A 7,247-nucleotide genomic window follows, 5' to 3' on the forward strand; every position below is an offset into this window, starting at 1 on the left:
TGGTCTCCAGTCTAACTAGATCCTTCACCTTCTCAAATCACCCACCCTCCCCCGAGTTAGAAAAAAATTAATTAAATGCACAAAAGAGACAACAAGGTTTGCTACATCTTCTTGGGACAATAGAGATGGGAGGGCAAATTGCCTTTGAAAAGATCCAAAATTTTGCAAGACAATGGTAGGTCAACTGGCAAAGCTGCCCTCCCCCTCTCCTCCCAAAGAAAATTTCCAAAATTTTGGCAAAATCACCTTTTTGGATTAAATTCCATGGCCCGCCCCTACCCCCTCAATCCGATCACCTTGTGCCATGCTGAGTTTAAGGTTAAGTGTTGGTCCTGTATCAGAGGTCAAGCAGAGCTCCCACGTAGGTCCTCATGATGAAATGTTGTCATGTTGTCACACTCACATGCTCCTCGTCTAGAAAGATTCAAAAATGTTTCTCTCTCACTCAAAATAAGAGCACCCTGTGGTTCTGGGTACCCAAACTATCCAATAAGCAGTAGAGACCACCTGCCAGGACAGAAATGAATGACTACCACACTTGGGCACACTATTAAGACCTCCCATATGAAGCCCACCTCCCTGGACAAATGTAGCTGAAAGATGACCAGTCAGGGGTTGAGCTGACCTGGAATGATTTCCCAATTCCATCTCCTCTTAAATCAGTCCCCTCCCCCAGGGCACAGGAGAGCAGAAGGGAGGGGGTGTTAAGGAACATTTGAGGTTGAATGGGTAGTGTTTCATAGAGATATGATGCAGATGGTTATGATATATGTTTTGAATGATCTGAGTAAATAGAAGTGCACCTTTTAAGCGAGTTGGGGGAACATGTTTAGGACTAATGATTGAGGTATCTTACCGCTTTTAAATATCCCAGCGTAGTTATAGGTACTGTTTTTCACAGTTATCTTGCATCCTGCACAAAGGTATGGGTGTACATTGTTCGTGTGTATAGCAAACCAATTACATTGACGTCTGCTTCCACATATCAGCTGGAGCTGCTAAAGTGTTTGGCTGTCTTTTGTTACTAGGTGTTGCTACCAATAGGAATGCACTGATCAGGAGACAGCAAGGTCAGACTCCCTGTGTGCTGCTGGCTCCAAGAGTCTTCTGTGAAGCTTCTGTTTAAAAGGTGATAACACCCTTCAACCCCCATTGAGAGGTTTAAAAAGGCCATCATGCTTATGTGTCACACCCATGCATGGGACAAAGGCCCTGCAACCAGTCTGCAGTTTCCGGTGGTCAGTTTAAACTGGTCCTGGCCATTGGCTTTATTTGAAACCTTTAACTCTTCAATGCCTGCATTGACACCATGGTGGGGAGGTGGGCTGGCTGGAATGTCTAATACCCAAAGATCATATCATTAAATAGGATGCACAGGTTTGCATCCTTATCCAACACAAAAAGCTGCAGTAGGGCTCAGTACAACCTAAAACAGAATGCTTGAGCGAATTCTGTATACCACAGAATAGTAAAGAATGTTCAAATATATATGTAAATAGCTGTGTAAAAAATGACAGCATTATATAAGTACCTGTAAAAATATGTGATCAAAGGAAGTTCACACACTGACCATATATGTTCCTTGTGTGTAGGATGTGTACAATGGTCTGCTTCTATATCGGGGCTATAAATCCATTGGCCGTAGAGTATTTTTTTTTTAATATACTTTATTTAAACATTATAATTGCATACAAAACAAAAAGGTGATCAAAAGACACAGAGCTCCATATCATGGAAGGCCCATACAGTACAAACAGTTCATCCTGGGTCACCAAAAGTATTCAAAGAAAACACAAATAACAAAACACAGATCACATGGGATCCGGGGGTCCCATGCGGACCCCTGTGCTGAGGTAATACCTGTTGTCAGGCCTAACGATGTAGGGGGGACCATATCAAACTAAGAAAATCACATTATGTATAGTAGGCAGCTCAGAGGAGATAACCATTAACTGCTGGCATCACAGCAAGAGCAAGAAACCCTATGCAAGAGCAAAACCTTTAGTGGGTTTACACCATCACCGCATGCGGCTCCGAGCAGGGGTCCTTGTTCACCGTTTCAAGTGCGAATTCTTGGCTGAAATCGGACCTGAAATGGACCAAAAAATGCACAGCGCTCATGTGCAAATTCGCACCAGAGCCGCACCGGAGATATGTGAACCAGCTCCATAGAGAGCTGGTCAAAATCTCCTGCTGTTGCGAATTGGATAGGAGGAGATTTTGACGGGCCCCCTACGGAGCCATTTCACATAACTCCGCTGCGAATTTGCATAGGAGCCTTGTGCGTCTTTTGGTCCGTTTCAGGTCAAAAAATTGGGCTGAAATCGGACCTGAAAAACGGTGAACCAGGACGCACCGGAACCCTGCTGGAATCCGCATGTGGCGATGGTGTGAACCCAACTACAGTAGGTAAGAGCCACGGTTTAAAATTGTCAGAAACCCCCTGACCCCCCCCCCCGCCAAAAAAAAAAAAAAAAAGGCAGGCACGGGGTGAAGGATAACAATGTAAGTATAAAAACCACATTGAGAAAAAAAATAAAAATAAAATAAAGATAGGATATAGTTGGTGTTTGTTGTGTATACTGCTGCGCAACTATGTTATACTATGGATGCACACTTTTGCCGCGTACATACGACTGAACTTTTTGACAGCAAAGGTCCGACGGAACGAGTCCGTCGGACAATTTGATCTTGTGTGGGCTCCATCGGACCTTTGCTTGCCAAAAATCCGGTGGACTTTAGAAATAGAACATGTTTTAAATTTTCCCACCGGAACTCCACCGGACCGAGAAATCCGTTTGTGTGTATGCTGGTCCGACGGACAAAAACCGACGCTAGGGCGGCTACTGACTATTAACTTCCTTATTCTAGTTCGGTCGTACGTCATCACGTTCGAATCCATCGGACTTTGGTGTGATTGTGTGTGGCCAAGTCCGTTCATTCAGAAAGTCCGTCGGAACTCTGCGAAAAGTCCATCGGAAAGACCGTCGGACCTAGTCCCTCGAAAAGTCCGGTCGTGTGTATGCGGCAGTAGAAGTAAATGATACAAACTATCCATACAGCAGACACATCATCAGATATAGAGTGGAGACATTACCAAGGTCCCATTCACACTAACAGAGCATGACAACGCATGCCAAATTTGCACAATTTTTGGTGCATATGTGAAACACGCTTTTCATGCTTTCAGTGCGATTCCCTGTTATGGCACCTCAAATGCACAAAGATGTGAGTTCTTGTGCGTATAAAAAATGTGCAAGAACGTGTGGTACTAAAAGTGGAAAAAAAATAAGTTACATGAGCTCCGTTGCCGCATTTGTCGTGTATTGGGCAGTTCATTGAAATAATGGGCTGCCCTACTCACAAGGAGCAGCAGCGCATAAACAAAACAAAAACAAAAAAACACATACATATGCGCAAAGTCCGATGTAATGCTACACTAGTGTGAATGGGACCTAAATGCTGCACAGGCGACATGAATGTAAATCAATTGCTGAAAGGTAATGACACTGGGATTGAGACAGTATACAGTTGACTACTACAAGATGGCTCATAGCAGTGATGTCTCTTTAATGGCATGTAGGGTCATCACTGGGTTTATAGGGTCCAGCATGGCCAACAGTGGGTGGGAAGCTGGTCACAATCACCTCTTCTGGCTGCAACATGAGGGTGGGGGAGGGATGGAGAGAGCTTCTGATTGCTTTCACCTTTTTAGGCAACGGAAACAAGAGTAGTGGGGGCAGAAAGGAAGATAAATATACCCAACATAGCTGGGATTCCTGGCAATTTACAGGGAGGGGAAGCAAGCAGCCTGCCAAAATTTCCCATGGTTCATTCATTGAGCAACAAGAGCAACTGATGGGTGGTCCGTAACCAGGCATTTAAGAGGAGATTATAGCAATTGGTTTTCTTCAGCCTAATAGGCAATGTAATGCCCCTTTCCAGTGGGGGGAAGATGAGGTTTAATGTCCCTGCTTACAATTCACCTTTGGTCTACTGCTAGATAACCCAACTAGGAAGACACTCAATTGTATCTGCTAATTATAAGCCAGATCACTGAAGTATTGGGAATACGCAGCTTCACCTGAAGGTCCAATCAATCCTAATGTAGGGTTTATGGTTGCCAACGGGGCATCAGGGTGCTTTGTAACTAAAAAAAATTCAGTACTGGATTTAATTATTGCATCACAATAACCTTTTACCAGTCATTATATAAATTCTTTTGACGTAAAGTCAAAAAAGAGAATATCAACATAACATGGTTTATTATGGGTGTAGTAACGTAGGCTTTTTCTATATTTTACAATCTTTGTAATAAATATTAATATGTGGCACCAACTCGTTATGTTTATTCGAAAAGTGGTTCTAAACTCAAACGTTTTCATTTTCTTTTTTGGCTGGAGTAAGGAAGGGGGGTAGAACATTTGTCAGGCGTTTACTTCTGTTTCCTGACCCATAGATTCATCGTCTTTGTCTGGCCCAGTGACGGAAAAATCCCAAATTTTTCCAGTTGTCAGATCAGTAATAGAGGGCAAAACTTTTGATGGGGGTTCCTGTTCTGGTGAGAACCGTCTAAAGCTAGCCATACACCATCAGATTTCTTCCGGTCAGTCCTGTAGGCTGAACAAAAGCAGTCACTTGATTCCCACATCCATACTACAGCAAGGATAGCCGAATCTGCAGTGCTGGCTATTTTATTTAGATAGCCAACACCAGCAGCCATCAGAGCACCTGAACAGAGACTGCATCTGGTTGGATGCAAGTGCTGCTTGACTGAGAATTTTTCACCCTACTTCAACAAAAGTTTTCCACGTGACAAATTGCAAATGCTTTGGTAGGAATTGTACAAAATGCAATCCATGTATGGCTTAATAGGGAAATGGAACATCTTCCTTTTAATTGTCATTCCGTCTTCGTGATAGGGAATGGAGGATAATCTTCCCAACAATGTGATGAAAGCAGAGCTAAAAACAGTCCATGCCCCTTGCTGATGCCAGCATCTTCTGCTGGGTGCTAGTCTTTATCCATCTTCATTGGACGGCTTGGAATGAAGTCATTCAAGCACATGTGCAGGAGTGCAGTCATTGGAGCACACGGGCACTGTGCCTGCCTTTGCATGTTTCTTCTGCAATAAAGAGCCTGCCTGTTCGCAGTTTTTGACAAAAACTTTAGACCTGGTTCCCACCTATGCAGTTTGCTTTTGATCAATTTTTGCAGTGAGTTTTGCATCTTTGCACACATGTTTTTATTTATTTTTTATGCGTTTTGCATTTTTCTTAGGTTTTTTTTTGGCCAGTTTGTCGTTAGGCAGATTAAAAATTGTCTATTGAACCAAAAACATACTGTTTTGCATTTAACCACTTGCCGACCATCCCCCAAAGTTGTACTGCAGCAGAATGGCACGGCTGGGCGAAACGACATTATGTAATGTCGCTTCGCCCTGTGGCCACCAGGCGAGTACCCGGCGTTCACAATCACTGCCGGGCTCCTGCTATCACTCGGGGCACACAGAGAACAGCGGAGAACTGGGATCTGTGTAGTGGCGTAGTGTAGGGGGTGCAGGGGGTGCCGTGGCTCCAGGTGCGACATTTAGGGGGCGCCAGTATGTGCCACTTCCTGCCTCCTCCTAATTTTAAATTCCTGTGTCCCCTGCGCTCCGGCCACCATGTTCAGTATCCGGCGCCCTGTGATTGGGCATATGGGGGTCATCTGAAGCCTAGGGCTGGCCTGTCTGCGATTGCTCCTGAAGTGACAATCACAGTGCACTGCGCCGGACACTGAACATGGCAATTAAAGCGTGGGAGAGAGAAACAATGTGAGCCGCCGCTGTCTTCTCCTCCTATCCTCCGGACTGATGCAGGCCAGCCAGACAAGAAGGTGAGAGTGAGAGACCCCCTCGTGAGAGTCATGTTACTGGCCGGGGGGGGGGGGGGGGAAGGTCAGTGTAGTGTAGTATGGTGGTCATTCAGTGTAGTGTAGTAGAGTGGACAGTGTAGTGGTCAGTGTAGTAGACAGTACAGTATAGTGGTCAGTGTAGTGAACAGTATAGTGGTCAGTGTATTGCTCAGTGTAGTGGAGTCAATAAAGGAATCAGGTTGGACATTGTTGAAATCAAGTAGGTTAGTATAGTGGTCAGTATAGGAATCAGGTAGGTCAGTACTATTGTACTCAGAGAGTGCTAAAAGTCCACAGGTTAGGGGGTGAAAATTACTTGCCTTGCCCCGGGTGCTGATAACCCACGCTATGCCACTGTGTGTGTATGTAAAAACACAGTTTACGGTTATTTGAGGGGAGAACAGACAGATCGTTTGTTCATACAGAGTATGAACAGCGATCTGTCATCTCCCCTGCACAGTCCCCTCCCCCCTTCAGTTAGAACACATTAACCCATTGATTGCTCCCTAGTGTTAAACCCTTAACTGCCAGTGACATTTTTACAGTAATCAATACATTTTCTATAGCATTGATTGCTGTATGAATGCCAATGGTCCCAAAAAAAGTGTCAAAATTGTCCTGTGTGTCCGCCATAATGTTGCAGTCCCCAAAAAAAAAAAAAAAAAAAAAAAAAATCGCAGATTGCCGCCATTACTAGTAAAAAAAACAAAAAAATTACTAATAAAAATGCCTTAAAACTATCAACTATTTTGTAGACGCTATAACTTTTGCGCAAACCAATCAATGTATGCTTATTTTACCAAAAAAAAAGTACGTGGAAGAATCCACAGCCAAATTTTTTTTTATATATTTTTGGGGGATATTTATTACAGCAAAAAATAAAAAATAATGCTTTTTTTTTTCAAAATTGTCGCTCTTCTTTGTTCATAGCGCAAAAAATAAAAACCACAGAGGTGATCAAATACCACCAAAAGAAAGCTCTATTTAATGTGAAAAAAAGGACGTCAATTTTATTTGGGTGCAATGTCGCACGACCATGCAATTGTCAGTTAAAGCAACGCAGTGCCGTGTCGCAAAAACACTCTGGTCGGGAAGGGGGTAAAATCTTCCGGGGCTGAAGCGGTTAAAGAAGTGTGGCGCTTTCTAAAAAAGCATAGACGTGAATATGCTCCATAGGAAACCATGTTAAATGGACTGTAGTGCATTTGTGGAAAAAGCACTAAGTGCATAGGTGTGAACCAGGCCTTAGTTCCACTTTAAGGCCTCAGACACATGGGTGTTTGCTTTTCTCCTTTGAACACCAGAACTCCTGGCAGGAGAAAAGCTGCAAAAAAAAAAAAAAAGGAGCACCT

This window comes from Lithobates pipiens, unplaced genomic scaffold (assembly GCF_037356315.1).
Source record: "Lithobates pipiens isolate NorthernLeopardFrog02 unplaced genomic scaffold, aLitPip1_a1.2 Scaffold_16, whole genome shotgun sequence".
In the NCBI taxonomy this organism is placed as follows: domain Eukaryota; kingdom Metazoa; phylum Chordata; class Amphibia; order Anura; family Ranidae; genus Lithobates; species Lithobates pipiens.